Below are 20434 nucleotides of genomic sequence, written 5' to 3' on the forward strand. Positions count from 1 at the left end.
TTCAACTGAAAAATCTTCATTTGAAGGCCTAATAATACTTAATATGGACTTGTTAATAGATGAATGATACCAGATGAGTTCTGGTCCAACAGACAGTATAGCCTACTATTGTACCACATGTTAAACTGTAAGATCAAGCCCAATGACATGCTGTATGCTTCACAGCCTCACACATTGACCTAATGTTCTAAGGTAACTGATTCAGAGTGAATATCCTTCATCTCTGTGACATTGTTTATGACCTGGTAGTAATGGTCTTTATTAATGTATAACTATGGCAGAGGGATCGGCAGGTTGGCTACTTTTATGGTACGTAGTTCCACTGACCCTGTTACAATAAAGATAACCTCGTCCCCAGGCTGGAATTACTGGTGACAGAGAGAGAGAGACAGAGAGAGAGAGAGCCAGCTGGTGTATGAGACTACAATAAAGATAACTTGATGATAAGACTGAAAGAGCTTAAACAAGCGCTGTGTGTGTGTGTGTGCTTGAAGCTCTGACAGTGCTGCCCACTAACAGAACCATGCGTGCCAAGTGTGTGAGTACATGCTGTCTGTGTGTGTGAGTACATGTTGTCTGTGTATGTGTATATGTGTGTGTGTGTGTGTGTGTGTGTGTGTGTGTGTGTGTGTGTGTGTGTGTGTGTGTGTGTGTGTGTGTGTGTGTGTGTGTGTGTGTGTGTGTGTGTGTGTGTGTGTGTGTGTGTGTGTGTGTGTGTGTGTGTGTGTGTGTGTGTGTGTGTGTGTGTGTGCTTGAAGCTCTGACAGTGCTGCCCACTAACAGAACCATGCGTGCCAAGTGTGTGAGTACATGCTGTCTGTGTGTGTGAGTACATGTTGTCTGTGTATGTGTGTGTGTGTGTGTGTGTGTGTGTGTGTGTGTGTGTGTGTGTGTGTGTGTGTGTGTGTGTGTGTGTGTGTGTGTGTGTGTGTGTGTGTGTGTGTGTGTGTGTGTGTGTGTGTGTGTGTGTGTGTGTGTAAAGCCCTGCCAAAGAGCACAAAGTGCTGCCCACTCACACAACCATGGCATCTGTTGGCTCTCTAGAGCAGTAATAATAAAGAGAGATATTCAGGAATGGGAGAGCCCAAACTGCACAGTTGTATCGTTAGTAATGCCAAGAAGCAGAGAGAGAGAGAGAGAGAATGAGAAGGATGAGAAACAGAGACAGAAGTGTATTTCTTTTTTCTACCAGGAGGAGGCAGTACTAAGCCAAGCTTTTGCACTGCTGGCTGCACCCATCAGTATGCACAGTGACTGGGAGTAGCATGTCAAACACACCACAGAAATAAACACATTTACCCCCATACAAAAAGCACGAATAGATTAAATCTACACATTATTATTGTATACTGTAATGTTTTGTAATGATCATAGGATTTCCTGGAATCAGTCTAGACTCTAGAGACATGAACAAGGATTATGGAAAGATTATGTCCTGTAAGAAAGCAGGAAGTACACATGGGAGCCAACTGATCCATTTGTGTCACTCAGTGGGAGTTGATGTCTAATCCCTCTTCCCTTTCTCATTATAGGAATCAGTATGACAGCTATGAGCCATTGACCAACTCATCATTTTCACCTGTTGACACCACAAAATCGACACTGGTGTCGACATCACAGTTCCACATGAATGACTGCCACGTCCACTCTACCTCAAAATGTTTAACCCGGACACTGCATTTTAACTTGCTTATCCACTCAAAATGTTGCTTCCTCAACAGTTTCTTCAAACTGTTTTGTATATATTTAATGTATATATTATCTAGATATTAAACTGTCTTAATGACATCTCTCATTTCCTTATTACCGTAGTGCCTCCATGGTAACAGCGTGAGCATCCTTAGATTATTCCGCAGCCCACTAGTGAGCTAATCTAAAACCAGCATGGGAGAGACATACCTCCTATTATAACCCTTTGTAGAGGGAGTTTTATGTTATTCTCAGAATTCTACCCCACTCACAGAATTCTGCATTCTACCTGCCCCTTCTAAGTGGAGCTAGATCAATGAATGCAAGGAATTCTCTTTCCAAAACTGTCAGGTTCCCCCCACCTCCTCAACATGATATGTATGCTGTTAAAAGCTGGTGTTTTTATTCTGTCTATCCGTGGAGTTCACATCTGACCATGGTCACTGAGCGATGGGCTGTACCTGCCATGGTGACATAGGGCGACCATGGTTTGGGGGAATGGTATTGGAGCTGTTGATGTATTGGAGTTTGCTTTATGATGAGTGGTGAAATGATTATCCCAGACGGTGTGGAAATGTAATCCAGATACCGGTAAATTAATCATTGATATGCACATTTTTCATACCAAATAATTAATTAAGCTTTCATTATGTGTGTGTGTGAGAAAGAGAGAGAAGAGAGGGGTGAGAGAAATAAGGAAGAGAGAGGGAGATAGTTTAGAGATGATGAGACCATTTCCCACACATTTGGAGTGGCCCTAGTTATCACCTATAGCCACCTCCTACAGTAGCGTTCATCTCTCATAGAATGTACTGTATGTATCTAGCTATCACTTAATCGTTAAATCAAATTGTATTGGTCACATGCTTCGTAAAAACAGGTGTAGACTAACAGTGAAATGCTTACTTACGGGTGTCAGGACCCGGTGCGAGAAACAGTCACTAATAATCGTCAGAACCCAGAAGATGAGGCAGACACAGCAGTACTAGCGATAGTGGTTTAATAAAGAACAAAATCTCCAGGCAAAGAAACTAAAACCACAATGTCCAAAAATCAAGCCAAAAGGCACAAAAATGGAAATCCTCCAAAATACTAAAGAAACTCCACAAAGTGGTAAAAAACAGCAGGGAAAAACAAACCTCAAAAGACTACTCAAATAATACACAAAACTAAACCAGAGAACCTCTGGAAAATCCAACAAGAGAAAACACTGAATAAAACAAGGCTTGGGCTGGGGCTGGGTGCTAACTTACAAACACTGAGCAAGGAACTAAGGAACACACAGGGTTTAAATACTAACAAGGGAATGACTTACAGGTGCAAACAATAATTGGAGCAAGAAAAACAAAAGGTACAAAAAAGGTGCAAGGGGGACATCTAGTGAACAAAACCTGAACAGTCCTGGCCAAAACCTGACAGAATCCCCCCCCTAGGAACGGCTCCTGACGTTCCTACCAGCCTTCTCAGGGTGGAGGACCCTGAACTGACGAATGAGGTCAGGGTCCAGTATGTCCTTGGCAGGAACCCAGGAGCGCTCCTCGGGACCGTAGCCTTCCCAGTCCACCAGATACTGCCAGGACCGCTGCACCCGGCGGGAATCCAGTATCCGATGGACGGTATAAGCCGACTGGCCTCCGATGATACGGGGCGGAGGGGGAGGTCTGCCTGCCGGGATAAGGGGAGAAAAAACAACAGGTTTTAATAAAGAAATGTGAAACGTGGGATTAATTTTAAGGGATCTGGGTAAGTGCAGGCGAAAAGTAACGGGGTTCACTTTTCTGGCAACCTTAAAGGGACCGATGAAGTTCTGGGACAGTTTGCGAGACTCCACCCGTAGCGGTAAATTCTTGGTTGAGAGCCATACTCTCTGGCCGAGGCGCAGGGTAGGCCCGGGACGGCGACGTCTGTTGGCTTGTTGTTGGTACCTCTGTGAGGAACGCAGAAGATTAAGACGGGCCTTCTTCCACGTAAGCCGACAGCGTCTGATGAACCTCGAGGCTGAAGGCACACTGACTTCTGCCTCCTGGTCCGGGAACAATGGAGGAGCATAGCCAAACTGACACTCGTGCGGGGACATACCAGTGGAGGAGGAGCACAAGGTGTTGTGCGCGTACTCGGCCCAAACCATGAAGGACGACCATGTGGACGGGTTGTTGGAGACCATACATCTGAGGGTGGTTTCCAGCTCTTGATTCATCCTCTCGGTTTGGCCATTGGACTCCGGATGGTACCCTGAAGATAGACTGGCAGTGGCCCCTATGAGTTGGCAGAAGTCCTTCCAAAACCTTGAGGCGAACTGGGGACCTCTGTCAGAAACCATATCTTGCGGAATGCCGAAGACTCGGAACACATGGTTAATCACCAACTCAGCCGTTTCCTTGGCAGAAGGTAACTTAGTCAAGGGAAGGAACCTGGCCGCCTTAGAAAACCTGTCGATGATGACTAGGATAGTTGTATTACCATGGGATGGAGGAAGGCCAGTAATAAAGTCCAATGAGATATGGGACCAGGGTCGGTGGGGAATAGATAGAGGGTGAAGGAGTCCTTGAGGGCGGAGGTGAGAAGATTTGCCCTGGCAGCACACGGAACAGGCCTTGACGAAAGTGGCAACGTCTTCTTTTATGGTGGGCCACCAGAACTTACGCTGGATGAACTCCAAGGTGCGACCTACGCCCGGGTGACAGGTGAGGCGAGAGGAGTGCCCCCACAGAAGGACTTGGGACCTTGCTGCCTTGGGAACAAACAACCGATTGGCAGGACCTCCTCCAGGGCCCGGTTCGATGGCTTGGGCTTGTTTCACGGTATCCTCCACTTGCCACGAGATCGGAGCCACGATCTTAGCGGCCGGAAGGACAGTCATGTCAGTATCTTCTCGAATGGCAGGAGAGTAGATTCGTGACAAGGCGTCCGGTTTGAGATTCTTCGACCCGGGTCTATAGGTGAGGATAAACTGAAATCGGCTGAAGAAAAGAGACCATCGAGCTTGTCTGGAGTTCAACCGCTTCGCCTGCTGGATATACTCCAGATTTTTGTGGTCCGTAAGCACTTGAAACGGTTGAGAAGCCCCCTCGAGCCAGTGTCTCCATTCCTTCAATGCCATCTTAACCGCTAGGAGTTCACGATCCCCCACATCGTAATTCCTCTCGGCCGGGGTAAGCCGGTGAGAGAAGAAGGCGCAAGGATGAAGCTTCTTGTCTTCACCCCTCTGAGACAGGACAGCTCCAACCCCAACCTCTGATGCGTCTACCTCCACCACAAAAGGTTCATCCGCCGTTGGTAGTGTCAGAATGGGAGCAGAGAGGATGCGCTGCTTGAGTCCTTGGAAGGCCGTCTCAGCTTCTCTTCCCCACAGAAACCTTGTGTTGCCACCCTTGGTTACAGCTGAGAGAGGGGCTGCCACCCAGCTGAAGTTCTTGATGAACTTGCGGTAAAAGTTGGTGAAGCCCAGGAAACGCTGAACTTCCTTAACGGACTTGGGGGTGGGCCAATCCTCTACCGCCCCTACCTTCTTGGGGTCCATCTGGACTCGACCGGGTTCCACTACAAATCCCAGGAATTGTACTCGGGAGGAATGGAATTCACATTTTTCCGGCTTCACGTACAAATGGCTGTCAAGGAGGCGTTTGAGTACTTGTCTGACATGCTTAGTGTGTTCTTGAAGGGAGCTCGAAAAGATGAGGATGTCATCCAAGTAAACAAACACGAAGATGTTAAGCATATCCCTAAGCACATCGTTTATGAGCGCTTGGAACACAGCCGGAGCGTTGGTCAGGCCGAAGGGCATCACCAAGTATTCGTAGTGACCAGTAGGCGTGTTGAAAGCGGTCTTCCACTCGTCACCGGGTTTGATCCGCACAAGATGGTATGCGTTCATCAGGTCAAGCTTAGTGAAGACAACTGCTTCCTGGAGCAGCTCAAAGGCTGTGGCCATAAGGGGTAGCGGGTAGCGGTTACGGACGGTTATGGCATTAAGTCCCCGGTAGTCGATGCAAGGACGTAATCCCCCGTCTTTTTTGGCCACAAAGAAAAACCCTGCTCCCGCCGGCGAGGTGGATGGACGCATGAGGCCTGCTGCCAGAGCGTCCTTGATGTAGGTATCCATAGCAGCTCGTTCGGGAGGAGATAGGGAAAAGATCCGACCCCTGGGGGGGCAGGTGCCCGGAAACAGGTCGATGGGGCAATCGTAAGGTCTATGGGGTGGTAGTTTGGTGGCCCTCTGTTTGCTAAATACCGGTTTGAGGTCATGGTAACACTCGGGAACTCGGGACAGGTCGATGGATTCTAGAGACTCGGGAGGGGAACTCGGGGAACTTGGGAAGATACAAGTGGCTTGGCACGTAGGACCCCACTGCTTGATAGTGCCCACAGACCAGTCGATGTGAGGGTTATGGCTGTGAAGCCAGGGGTATCCAAGGACGAGAGGGAACTCGGAACACGAGGTCAGATGAAAGTTCATCACTTCCTGGTGTTGGGAAACTGAAAGTCGCAAGGGAGTAGTGACACGAGTGACAAGTCCAGATCCCAAAAGGCTTCCATCCAACGTAGTAACCCTTATGGGGTCACTTAGAGGTTCAGAGGGAACGCCATTCTCCTTCGCCCAGACACCATCCATGAAGTTACCTGCGGCTCCAGAGTCTACCAAGGCTTGAAGGGGAAGCTCGTGGTTGTCCCAGGAAAGGGTAACTGGAATGAGCAGGCGGGAGTTGGATGGATGGGAGGAGGTTATGTTACCCGTTACAGTCCTCCCAGGCCTGCACGGGAGAGTGCGTTTTCCCTGGAGCCCGGGACACGTGGAGAGGAAATGGCCCGGTTTGCCGCAATATAGACAGCATCGCTCCCTCATCCGGCGGTCTCTCTCAGCCTGGAAGATGCGTCCAACCTGCATGGGTTCCGGTGGAGTCAGTGAGGATAAAGGTGGAGACTCGGAGCTGGGACCGATAGGAGCTAGGGTGAGAGATCTACGGTTGAGCTCTCTCTCTCTCAGACGCTGGTCTATGCGTGAAGCCAACACACTGTGAGCGCCTCGTCATTCCAGCCACTCACTGCTGCCACCGTGTGGAACTGGATGGCATAGTCCATCACGCTGCGCCGACCTTGGCGGAGAGTCAGGAGCTGTTTGGCTGAGTCAGGACCGCTGGTAGGACCTTGAAACACTCGCTTGAATTCTTCAGCAAAGGTAGAGTAGCTGGCACAGCAGGGACTTTGGGCATCCCACACAGCAGTAGCCCAGGCTAGGGCTTTTTCCGACAGCAGGGTGATAATATATGCTATCTTGGAGCGGTCGGTGGGAAACGACGAGGGTTGCAGCTCGAAGGAGAGAGAACATTGGGTGAAAAACCCCTTACAAACACTCGGATCACCTGAGAACCGTTGGGGAGGCGGCAGACGAGGTTCAGCCAGGGGGTTAACTGCCACGGGCACTTGAATCTGATGAACTGGAGCAGAAGCGGTTGCAGGAGAAATTTGATCAGAAATCTGCTTTATGGAAGTCATCATCTCCGACAGAAGTTGAGAATGTCCAGCCAGTAAGGCCTCTTGCTGAACCAGAGCAGCTTCGTGACGTTGGACAGTCCCCTCGTGGTGGGACAGCATGGGAAAAAAGTCCTGGGTACTGGCTGCCTCTGGGTTCATATTAATGGCTCAGTGTTTCTGTCAGGACCCGGTGCGAGAAACAGTCACTAATAATCGTCAGAACCCAGAAGATGAGGCAGACACAGCAGTACTAGCGATAGTGGTTTAATAAAGAACAAAATCTCCAGGCAAAGAAACTAAAACCACAATGTCCAAAAATCAAGCCAAAAGGCACAAAAATGGAAATCCTCCAAAATACTAAAGAAACTCCACAAAGTGGTAAAAAACAGCAGGGAAAAACAAACCTCAAAAGACTACTCAAATAATACACAAAACTAAACCAGAGAACCTCTGGAAAATCCAACAAGAGAAAACACTGAATAAAACAAGGATTGGGCTGGAGCTGGGTGCTAACTTACAAACACTGAGCAAGGAACTAAGGAACACACAGGGTTTAAATACTAACAAGGGAATGACTTACAGGTGCAAACAATAATTGGAGCAAGAAAAACAAAAGGTACAAAAAAGGTGCAAGGGGGACATCTAGTGAACAAAACCTGAACAGTCCTGGCCAAAACCTGACAACGGGCCCTTCCCAACAATGCAGAGAGGAAGAAAATATAGCTAATAGAAAAATAATAACACAAGGGATAAATACACAATGTGTAACAATAACTTGGCTATATACACGGGGTACCAGTGCCGAGTTGAAGTGCAGGGGTACGAGGCAATTGAGGTAGATATGTACATATGGGTAGGGGTAAAGTGACTAGGCAACAGGATAGATTATAAACAGTAGCAGCAGCATATGTGATGAGTCAAAAGAGTTAGTGCAAAAAGGGTCAATGCAGATACTCCAGGTAGCTATTGATGAACTATTTAACTAACTATTTAGCAGTCTCATGGCTTGGGGATAGAAGCTGTTTAGAGTTTTGTTGGTTCCAGACTTGGTGCATCACCGCTTGCCGTGTGGTAACAGAGAGAACAGTCTGTGACTTGGGTGGCTGGAGTCTTTGACAATTTTTAGGGCCTTCTTCTGACACTGCCTGGTATAGAGGTCCTGGATGGCAGGAAGCTCGGCCCCAGTGATGTACTGGGCCGTACGCACTACCCTCTTTAGCGCCTTACGGTCGGATGCCAAGCAGTTGCCATACCAGGCGGTGATGCAGCCAGTCAAGATGCTCTCAATGGTGAAAGTGTAGAAGTTTTTGAGGATCTGACAAATCTTTTAGCCTCTTGAGGGGGAAGAGGCATTGTTGTGCCTTCTTCATGACTGTCTTGGTGTGAGAGGACCATCTTAATTCCGTAGTGATGTGGACACCGAGGAACTTGAAGCTCCGTTGATGTGGATAGAGGTGTGCTCGGCCCTCCGTTTCCTGTAGTCCACGATCAGCTCCTTTGTCTTGCTGACGTTGAGCGAGAGGTTGTTGTCCTGGCACCACACTGCCAGGTCCCTGACCTCCACCCTATAGGCTGCCTCATCGTCTTCGGTGATCAGGCCAACCACCGTCGTGTTGTCAGCAAATGTAATGATGGTGTTGAAATCGTGCGCGGCCATGCAGTCGTGGGTGAACAGGGAGTACAGGAGGGGACTAAGCATGCAACCCTGAGGGGCCAACGTATTAAGGGTCGCATGGCGGATGTGTTGTTGCCTACCCTCATAGACTACTATCTCGCACAGAATGTGCTGTATGTATCTAGATATCACCTATAGCTACCTCCTACAGTAGTATTCATCTCTCATAGAATGTACTGTATGTATAGAGTTCTGATCTGGCTGAGGGCCGTGGGCTGTGGGATTATGCAACATGACTAGGCCCCAGGAATCTGAGAGAGCCCTCCCATTGTTCACAGCCATGTGACAAAGGTCAGGGTCAACTGCAAAGGCATGCCAACACAGGGGCCGGCCGGACTGTAGAAACACAGTGAGGAGGATGGAGAGGAGATGTTTCACATCGGTGCAGCTAAATTGAACGGGCAGGTTGCTCAGAGAACACTATGACAAGCAACAAGTGATTGAATGTTCTAGAGAGTAAGCCACGGAGATAGAAGTTTGACTCTCAGTGAGAATGTACATTTGTAGGAGATAAAGAGTGTGGGAGGTAGAGGGGCTGGGGAGGGAGGGAGGGAGGGAGGGAGGGAGGGAGGGAGGGAGGGAGGGAGGGAGGGAGGGAGGGAGGGAGGGAGGGAGGGAGGGAGGGAGGGAGGGTGAAGATAAGAAAGTGTGCTCTACATTGCTCATTTATATGAATGGTATTAGGCTGTAGGGGAGAGTAGGAGGAAGAATGTGAGAGAGAGAGAAAGAGAGGGACAGAGAGAGAGAGAGAGAGACCGTGAGAGACAAAGGAGAAAAGGAGAGAAAGCGAGTGAGAGAGAGAGACCGTGAGAGACAAAGGAGAGAAAGAGAGTGAGAGAAAAAGAGGGAGGGAAGAAGGAGAGGGTCCAAACTCCACAGAGCTTTCTTGTTAGTGTTGCCAAGGTCAGGTAATTTAGAACCCAACCTCCCTCACCAGGCACATATGGTTAACCCTTTCCTTGGTCCAGTTCCCAGTTCCCAGCCCTGTCTATGGCTATAGGCCTGGCAATGATATGAAGGTGGAACTCGCTCAACTACTTTCTAGACAAAAAATATAATAACGGCTGGTTGCTAGGAGCTAAGATACCTTCAGTTATGTCCATATACAATTGTCAGGGCCAGCACTCATTGATGGAGTTGGAACAGTTTGCCCTTTTTTACACTGCATATTAAAGGCTACCTCTATCCCTCCCTCTCCTCGCCAGCCATTTTGCAACTTGCCACCATCTATCAACAAGTTGTAGATCAGCAAAGAGACATGTTAGCTAATTGCACTAACGGGTACAGCGAGCCTTGCATCAGGGCGACAGAAATCATAGTGTGGCGTCAACAGCGTACCATGGTTGGCACTCAACTGCTACAATATGATATGTATGGTGTGTGTGCGTTTGTGTGTGTGCGTGTTTGTGTGTGTGAGTGTGGTGGTGGTGGTGAATTCAGCAGCACTGGAGAGAGTAATCTGATCATATAATGAAAAGTCTTTCTAAATAGATATCGCTCTACTTAAAGCTCTCTTCAAAACTCAAGAAACAGTATGATTGACAACACAGAGGACTCAAATAAAATTAAGAAGAACAAGTATCACTTCTTTCCCTGTGGGTGCAATATAATGGTTCTTACATGGAGCTCGGGCCAGCTCGACCTTTCTCTGATAAGTGTTCAGCTAAGAGTCTGCGGTATCTGAACACTTTGAGTATTTAATTATTAATCTTTAATGTCCATAACAGCCTTAACTCAGCTACACATACCGGTGTTTAAGCTACACTCTCTCTGGCTCTGGAGCCACTCAGCTCACTGGAAAACATGGCACCGGATTCTAGGCCCTGAGTGGGTGGAGACTGAAGAAGGCAAAATATGGCACTGAATTCTAAGACCTTGAGTGGGTGGAGACTGGAGAATGTAAAACATGGTACTGGAATCTTGGCCAAACTGGATCAGGTACCAAGTCTGCTGGATCATTAACAAATGTGAATGATTGGTTCAGTTGGCAATGGGATGGGAAATGGGAGAGGGGCCACTGGGTTTGCAATAAAGGCCTTTATTATGGCTAGCTCAGCATGTTAGCAACAGGACAGTTCTGCATTGGACCCAGATGGACTGTATGGCTTTACTGCTACTACTGCATATCAGCTGCAGCTAGATTCACCACATGTTGCAGGGCGAGTGTTGCTGGATCCTTAAGGATGGCTAACGACCGGCTAACGACTATGTTCCAGAGACAGCGATGGGGATGGAGGGTTGAGAGTGGAAGCAGAGTTAGCAGTTAATTGATTACAGCTATATTAGTAATTGAGTACAGGGGCGGTGGTTGGCGTTGATGAGTTCGTACATCACCAGACTTGCAGCAGCTGCACTGTTTCTCTGTCTCCTGATGTCTTCAACAACTCTCAGGGGAACCCCTAGCCCTCCAAGCTAGACTTCTATCAACAAAACACACGATGTATAACAACGCCCCTCTGCTTCCCTGGTTGCACTGCTCTAATGTCTGAAAGTTGCGTGTCTATTTGAGAGTTAGTGGATGGTAGATGGAGGGAAGGGACCCGAGGGGTTAGTTCAAGGGGGAAAAAATTACCATCCGCAAGATTCAGTTGATTGGCTATTTAATATGCTGTTTGTTGGACAATAACATGTTTTTAGGGAAATAGGAGACGATAAAAGGCCTATCAGGACCATTATTGATGGAAGCTATAATATTTGCTTCTGTTTAGAGAGACTTGAGGGAAACCTATAAGTGAGTGAGGTTGTGAAATTAAAAAGTATACTGTTGATATCTCACAGTTCAATGAAGGTGCATGATGAAATGAAGGACAACTCTGATCTAGAAAAGATATTCAGCCATTTTCCTCCAAGAGATGCAACTGTAAATATTTTTTGGAGGAGGATGGAAACGTAAGAGTCCCCCCCCATCCCCACCTTTCTGAATCCATTCGTTCTTTTCTTACATTTATTTGGTATAATATTTTATTTCAGCAGGAAAGATATTACAATTCATACATCTCCCAGTCAACTGTTTTTTAAAAAGTAAAGGTAATCCATTGAGTCTACCTCACTCTGAAAACCAGACTTTAGAATCTGAGTTATCCCTCTTACCCATGATTGTTGTTTAAAACTGGAAGACAACAACGGCCAGATATACCCAGCTTCAGTGTCAGTCATATGTTACATAGAGAAGCCACATTAACTTTATGGTATCCTCTTGACATGGAGGTGCATCACCTGCATTGCTTGCTGTTTGGGGTTTTAGGCTGGGTTTCTGTACAGCACTTTGAGAGATCAGCTGATGTACGAAGGGCTATATAAATACATTTGATTTGATTTGAGGTGGTTCCCCACCCACCCTGTCTCTACTCCCACCAAAACAGCCATTAGCACTAATGATAGTAATTGTTGAAATACGTGGGAATCCTAACAATACAGGTACAGTACCCAACACACAGCATCATAATTCCTAATGTGAGGGGTCTCAGTGTGTGTGTGTGTGTGTGTGTGTGTGTGTGTGTGTGTGTGTGTGTGTGTGTGTGTGTGTGTGTGTGTGTGTGTGTGTGTGTGTGTGTGTGTGTGTGTGTGTGTGTGTGTGTGTGTGTGTGTGTGCGTGTGTGTGTGTGTGTGCCTGCATATTTGCATGTGTGAGCTGTGTGTGTGTATGTTTGTGTGTGTGACTGTGCTTTACACAGGGCAATAAACCTCCACAGCCCAATCTTCTCGGAACAAAGTAGCTATTGATTACCCTCATCGAACAGCACCAGATATTTCAGGTGATTTACATTATGAATTGGTGAAAACTGATCATCACCTCAGTGGAAAACCCCCAGTTTGGTCAAACACACATCCTTGTGATTCCTTCTGAAATGAGCCAGTGGTGGGTATAGACGGTGGTGTGGAAGGGCTCAGCTGTAGCCTTCACCGGCCATTATCTGATCCTTTTATCCACATGGCGAGGACACCTGTGCCATCTCAGGAATACAATACAGGAGATAGGGGTGTTAAATGCAGACGTTATGGCTCTATATCAATGCCTTGTATGAAAACTGAATAAGTAGGAAATGGTGAGATGTTTATTTTCTTTTTCTTACATCCCTCATCCACTCCATTTCATTCTGCCTCTCACTTTCAGTTTGTTACATTCCCTCGTTTCTTCTCTCTCTGTCTGTTTCCTCTTTAATCTCCATCTTTCTTCTTTTCATCAACTGAAATGTTCTTCCTCATCACCATGCTTATCCAACTGATGGGGTCTAAATTGAATATTGACTGAGCTGATGCGTTCCTTACCATTTACAGAGAATAGAGGCGAACAGAGGGCTTGTCCCCCACCCCGGAGAAATAGAGTCTGGTTTGTACTCATTTCCAGAAGAGCAGGAGGGCAAGGCGTCTCATTTCCAGAAGAGCGGGAGGGCAAGGCGTCTCATTTCCAGAAGAGCAGGGGGGCAAGGCGTCTCATTTCCAGAAGAGCAGGAGGGCAAGGCATCTCATTTCCAGAAGAGCGGGAGGGCAAGGCGTCTCATTTCCAGAAGAGCAGGAGGGCAAGGCGTCTCATTTCCAGAAGAGCGGGAGGGCAAGGCGTCTCATTTCCAGAAGAGCAGGGGGGCAAGGCGTCTCATTTCCAGAAGAGCGGGAGGGCAAGGCGTCTCATTTCCAGAAGAGCGGGAGGGCAAGGCGTCTCATTTCCAGAAGAGCGGGAGGGCAAGGCGTCTCATTTCCAGAAGAACGGGAGGGAAAGGCGTCTCATTTCCAGAAGAGCGGGAGGGCAAGGCGTCTCATTTCCAGAAGAGCGGGAGGGCAAGGCGTCTCATTTCCAGAAGAGCGGGAGGGCAAGGCGTCTCATTTCCAGAAGAACGGGAGGGCAAGGCGTCTCATTTCCAGAAGAGCAGGAGGGCAAGGAATCTCATTTCCAGAAGAGCGGGAGGGCAAGGCGTCTTATTTCCAGAAGAGCGGGAGGGCAAGGCGTCTCATTTCCAGAAGAGCGGGAGGGCAAGGCATCTCATTTCCAGAAGAGCGGGAGGGCAAGGCGTCTCATTTCCCAGGGTCCCTTACCATCCAAAATCTCCTCCCATGTCCATGAGTCCAGATAACGCTGCTGCTTGATACCACGCTGCTTGGTCCTTGGTTGGTGGGTGATTCTGTAACGGCTGTCATCGGAAGAAGGTGAAGACCAAAACGCAGCGTGGTAAGTGTTCGTCATATTTAATAGAAACTGAACACTAAAAAGCAAAAACAAAGTGACAACCGAAACAGCTCCGTCAGGTGCAACACACACTAAACAGAAATGAATCACCCACAACACAAAATGGAAAACAGGCTACCTAAGTATGGCTCCCAATCAGAGACAACGATAGACAGCTGCCTCTGATTGGGAACCACACCAGGCCAAACACATAGAAAACCAATAACATAGAAAAAAGAACATAGACTGCCCACCCTAGTCACACCCTGGCCTAACCAAAATAGAGAATAAAAAACCTCTCTATAGCCAGGGCGTGACATGCTGATAATGGGCCTCTCTACGCCTATGTAGATATTCCATTAAAAATCTGTTGTTTCCAGCTACAATAGTAATTTACAATATTAACAATGTCTACACAGTATTTCTGATATATTTGATGTTATTTTAAGGGACCATTTTTAAAATTTTCTTTCAAAAACAAGGACATTTCTAAGTGACCCCAAACTTTTGAACGGTAGTGTACTTTGTAAACTTTCATTCATAGGCTAGGTTGTAGCAACCTCATGATGGGTATAGGGACAATTAGAGTATCATGTAGTAGCCTAAACCTATCATTGTTACATTGAACTGGGTGAATGGAATATGAATGACAGTCATCCAATACGCTGTAATAGAAATAAGGCCATGCTCATACAAATAATATTGTCCTCCCTTGTCATAAACATCACCGACCGCTACTGGTATATATATATAGACAGAGACAGAGACAGAGACAGAGACAGAGACAGAGAGAGAGAGAGAGAGAGAGAGAGAGAGAGAGAGAGAGAGAGAGAGAGAGAGAGAGAGAGAGAGAGAGAGAGAGAGAGAGAGAGAGAGAGAGAGAGAGAGAGAGAGAGAGAGAGAGAGAGAGAGAGAGAGAGAGAGAGAGAGAGAGAGAGAGAGAGAGAGAGAGAGAGAGAGAGAGAGAATGCAATACTGCATTCTTAAATACTGTCAGCAGAACCTGCAGCAAATATACTGCAGCCAAAATACTGCAGCCAACGTACTGCAGCCAATGTACTGCAGCCAATCCCACAAGAACAAAGATATATCAATGGAGATATTCATGGCTGCGTTTAGACAGGCAGCTCAATTCTGATATTTTTTTCACTAATTGGTCTTTTGACCAATCAGATCCGCTCTGAAAAGATCTGGTGTGATTGGTCAAAATACCAATTAGTGGCAAAAAGATCAGAATTATGCTGGCTGTGTAAATTCAGCCAATGAAGCCTGGAGACTGCCACAGAACAGCAAGCTGAACAAAAAAGGAATATGATGGTCAGTCAAAAGATAGATGAGATGGCTATTAAATGAGAAACGTCTCAGGGGACAATAAGAGAAGAAAACTATAGCCTACAGTTACTATCCTGCAGTGAATGATTTCAAAAGATTAAATTGTCTAATTTGAATGTGCAAAGAGATATTCACTCAGCCATTCTTGGAGAAAAAAAAAAAGTGTATTTGCCATTAAAAACCTATCTGTTTCAGTATTGCACACATCATCAGCACATGATGGATCCTAACACCTGCTGAACTGAGCTGAGCGGTGTTGGGTTGAGCGCTATCTGTCAGAACCATCAGTGGTGCCACTGAGCCAGCAGGGAGCTATCCTAGCACATTACATGAAACAAGCAGCAACCAAACTCTAACGTTGCCACAACGATGTCATAACCATACAATAGTGAGATGGGGGAACAGATGTAGAATGCAACATAACTGTGTAAATGTTGGCAAAGTGAAATTGTCAGATTGGATTACCTGAGTATTCTTTATGTAGCTGTTCTCTGTCTATCTCTCTTTCTGTCTTTCCCCCTCTCTCTTCATCTCTCTGTCAAACTGCTAAAAATGTCTCAGAACAAAGTCATGTAATATTGATGATGTATGATCTTAAAATTTGTAAGTTGATTTACCCTCTCTTCTCACTCTGTCTCCTTTCCCATTTCTCTCTTTGCACACACACACGCACGCACGCACGCACGCACACCCACACACACACACACAAACACAAACACACTCACAAAGAATTATCGCAAAACAATCCAATCAGAACCAGTACCAGAGCCCTGGCAGCCCTGCTTTTCCTGTCCAGACATCAGCCAGAGTTATTGTATTATTCCCATTAGTGAGGAGTCTAAGGATGTTTTATTGTGCCTCCACATTGGACATCAAGAGGATTTAAGACAGTGGTGCCGCCGACTGAGAGACAGAGGGAGAAAGAGAGAATGTTTTAACGGATGCTTTCATCAGAAGGAGAAAGCAAAGCAACACACCATAATACCAGTCTACATACAGATTGGTATTTCCTTGTTGCTGTATGTTAATTATGTTTTTCCTCTCTGTGTGTGCTGATGCACTGTGCTGTTTCTCTGGTTTTTACTCTCTTTTTTGTCTCTTTTCTCAATCTTTTTACTTTCTGTGTTTCCCCATTAGTTTTATTTTTCTCTTTCCATTATCGGTCACCCACTTATTGTTCTCTAAATCCATATTTATCTTGTGCTCTCTCTATCTCTCTCCCTCTCCGTCCCTCTCTCTCTCTCTCTGTCTCTCTCTCTCCCTCTCTCTGTTGTTGTCATGGGTGCCACCGAGCATCTTATTCAAATCAAATCCAACTTTATTTTTCACATGCGCCAAATAACAATAACGAGGCTATATACAGGGGGTGCCAGTACCGAGTCAATGTGCAGGGGTATGGGTTAGTTGAGGTAATTTGTACATGTAGGTAGGGGTGAAGTGACTATGCATAGATAATAAACAGCGAGGAGCAGCAGTGTAAAAGCAAAGGGGTGGGGGGGTGTCAATGTAAATAATCTGGTGGCCATTTGGTTAATTGTTCAGCAGTCTTATGGCTTGGGGGTAGAAGCTGTTAATAAGGAGCCTTTTGGTCCTAGACATGGTGCTCCGGTACCGTTTTCTGTGCGGTAGCAGAGAATGTCTATGACTTGGGTGACTGGAGTCTTTGACAATTTTTGGGGCTTTCCTCTGACACCGCCTAGTATATATGTCCTGGATGGCAGGAAGCTTGGCCCCAGTGATGTACTGGGCCGTATGCACTACCCTCTGTAGTGCCTTGTGGTCGGAGGCAGAGCAGTTACCATACCAGGCGGTGATGCAACCGGTCAGGATGCTCTCGATGGTGCAGCTGTATAACCTTTTGAGGATCTGGGGACCCATGCCAAATCTTTTCAGTCTCCTGAGGGGGAAAAGGTGTTGTCGTGCCCTCTTCACGACTGTCTTGGTGTGTTTGGACCATGATAGCTTGTTGGTGATGTGGACACCAAGGCACTTGAAATTCTCAACCCACTCCACTACAGCCCCGTCGATGTTAATAGGGGCCTGTTCGGCTCGCCTTTTCCTGTAGTCCACGATCAGGTCCTTTGTCTTGCTCACATTGAGGGAGAGGTTGTTGTCCTGGTCTCTGACCTCCTCCCTATAGGCCGTCTCATCGTTGTCGGCCTACCACTGTTGTGTCGTCAGCAAACTTAATGATGCTGTTGGAGTCATGTTTGGCCACGCAGTCGTGAGCGAACAGGGAGTACAGGAGGGGACTAAGCATGCACACCTGAGGGGCCCCAGTGTTGAGGATCAGCGTAGCAGATGTGTTGTTGCCTACCATTACCACCTGGGGGCGGCCCGTCAGGAAGCCCAGGATCCAGTTGAAGAGGGAGGTGTTTAGTCCAATGGTCCTTAGCTTAGTGATGAGCTTTAGTCAGACGCCTTCTTCCACCAATCATGTATTATTCATGACTCTGGCACACATAGAAATTAATACACATCTCTATGGTAGTAGAGCATGGAGACTGGGTATCAGAGCTGTTGTGGCTCTGTTGTACCCTGCTGCTCTGTAGGCGGTGCATACAGGCTCTCAGATCCACAGGAGGTCCTTGTGTGTTGGTAGGAAATCAATTTGGTAGCACTTTACTTAAAGCCAGCATGGATAATGCAGTATTACAGTGTATATGGCCCATTATAATGTTTTTAGTATCAATGCAAATGCTGCATTTCTATCTGGCAATGGTCCAAAATACTAAAAATGGCCTCCAATGGATTATGATTGCATACTATATCATTAAACATGTTACAACTTTAATAGCAAAATATGAAATTAATTCTCAATTTGTAAATGACTGCCAGACGCAACAAAGTAACATAATATGAGAAATGGGAGGCACATTTCTTTGTTTATTTTCTCATTACATTTTAAAACAGATTCAGTCTGCTAGTTGGGTATAGGCCACACAGTCCCAGCTCCTGCCGTGCTGGCATGCCGTTAACTAGCGACCCTGTCCAAAACTAGACCTCCCATCACCACACTGGGCACACAACAACACACACACACACACACACATCAGATGGCCTGGTATAAACAAAGGTCTATATAGTAGCTTCTACAGTATGTGGAGGATGGATGTAATGATGCTATTGATAAGCCCTTCTCATGGTGCCTGAGGAGATTGATCTATGGTATTCTATTTTATTGTCTTGTATTGTCTCATGAGTGAGAATATCAGTTATTTTATGTGTCCTTGTATTTCCCTGTTACTCCTCATCTATACACCCAGCCAGACAAGGTGAGACTCTGTGAGCTCCCTGGGCAGGCCATACAGAGATAAAAATAACTATATTTCTTTCTCTCCCTACTCGCTCTCTCTCCTACACGTTCACAACACCCAAGCACAGACGCGCGCACGCTCACACACGCACTCACAGACACTCCCCTCTCCCCCTTCCCCCTCACAAATACACACACACTCCCCACTCGCTCTCTGTAGAACATAAAACAGTTCCACTGCCACAATCTCTCAGCTTTGGCCCAGATACTCTCTCTCTCTCTCCACCTTATCATATGCTTGATGGTAACAGATGGTGGACGTGATAATTACCAAACACAGACCAAAAGGGAAAGTCTCTGCGGGACGCGCTCTCTAAAATAGCACTGCATTCAACACCACGTCTGCTCCTAGGCTCTAGGAAGCATAAAGTGAGGACACTTCTGTCTCTTAAACCAACCTGATTTATGCCTACGAGACCCCTGACTGGTGACGGGCACTACTGTCCGGGGAGGGTTATTAAGGCAATGGAAACATGCACGTGCACACACACACACACACACACACACACACACAGCTACACACATTCGCAGACGCACGCGCGCAGAGAAACAGAGCGTAAAAGCTGGCCCTCCTCCTCGAGATTCAGCTGCCCTCTTCACAAACACTTCGGCTGGTGGAGGATGGTGATTTCGATTTCAGAACACTCTTAATAAGAACCACCTACTAGCACACAGGTCAGAGGCTCCAGAGGTGCTTCTCTAAATCAACAAAAAGATGTCCCTTGAGAAAACACTGATTACTTAAAGCCTCTACAACAACACGGTTAAAACCCATTCACCTGGAATACGTAACATGATGTCTTGTGTTGAATCAGCAGAGTGCAACATCGTTAACCCGTGACTTGTTGCCTCACTGACAGCGTAATCCAGCATGGTGAATTTCACCAGTGGGTTATATATATCATCATTATAGCATAACTAATAGGAAAACTCCTGTATAATGCAAAAGAGGTGAGTGTTCCTCCTCCCATCCCCCCGAGCAGTAGCCACTAAGCTATCAACATTTCCTTCATCTATGAGAAATGAGCACCAGTGTGTGTGTGTGTGTGTGTGTGTGTGTGTGTGTGGTGTCTACGTGTGAGTAGAGTTTGTAGTGTGAGTGGCCCCCGGGGGCTGGTTTACCTGCCTGCTGTCTGCACCTCTGGCTCAGTGCCATTTTGAGCCTCCATTTGAACACAGTGATCCATCCCATCTCACTACTCCCTCACACAGTCACCTAAATAGTCACTCACGTGTTTTTGTGGGTGTGTGTGTGTCGATTTGTATTGTGTGTTTTCCATTTACAGGGGCAAGGAAGGAACACATCTGAATAAATTACCTGTTTGACTCCACGCAATCCTTATTTTGACAACGTAGCATCAATAACATACCGATTTGCTTTCAGCTAGAAGCACATTGCTGTCTTTTCAAACGTCTAAAGTAAAGTTATCCCATTATCATCTAATCATACATTGTCATTGTGGTGACATTTTGTCAAGGGAACTTTTTGTAGATTGCAGTTTTCTGGTTCTTGTATCATATTTATCCTCAGGTAGGCCTACTATACAGCCTATAATTAACAATTAGTAGGCTAAGCAATACCATGAGCTAGCCTACATCAATACAGTGTGATTATTTTTATGATGTGGGATTACTTGTCTTTATGTAAAGCCTACTTGTGAGGTGATATGATAGGCAATTTTCCATAGAAAAGGCTATATTCTATTCTATCCATGTGATGTTATTACTTAGGCCTTCTTGAATTTCTGTTTTTATTCTCCATTCTCTGTATGTGGTCAGCTGCTTCCAT

Source organism: Salvelinus alpinus, chromosome 10 (assembly GCF_045679555.1).
Source record: "Salvelinus alpinus chromosome 10, SLU_Salpinus.1, whole genome shotgun sequence".
In the NCBI taxonomy this organism is placed as follows: domain Eukaryota; kingdom Metazoa; phylum Chordata; class Actinopteri; order Salmoniformes; family Salmonidae; genus Salvelinus; species Salvelinus alpinus.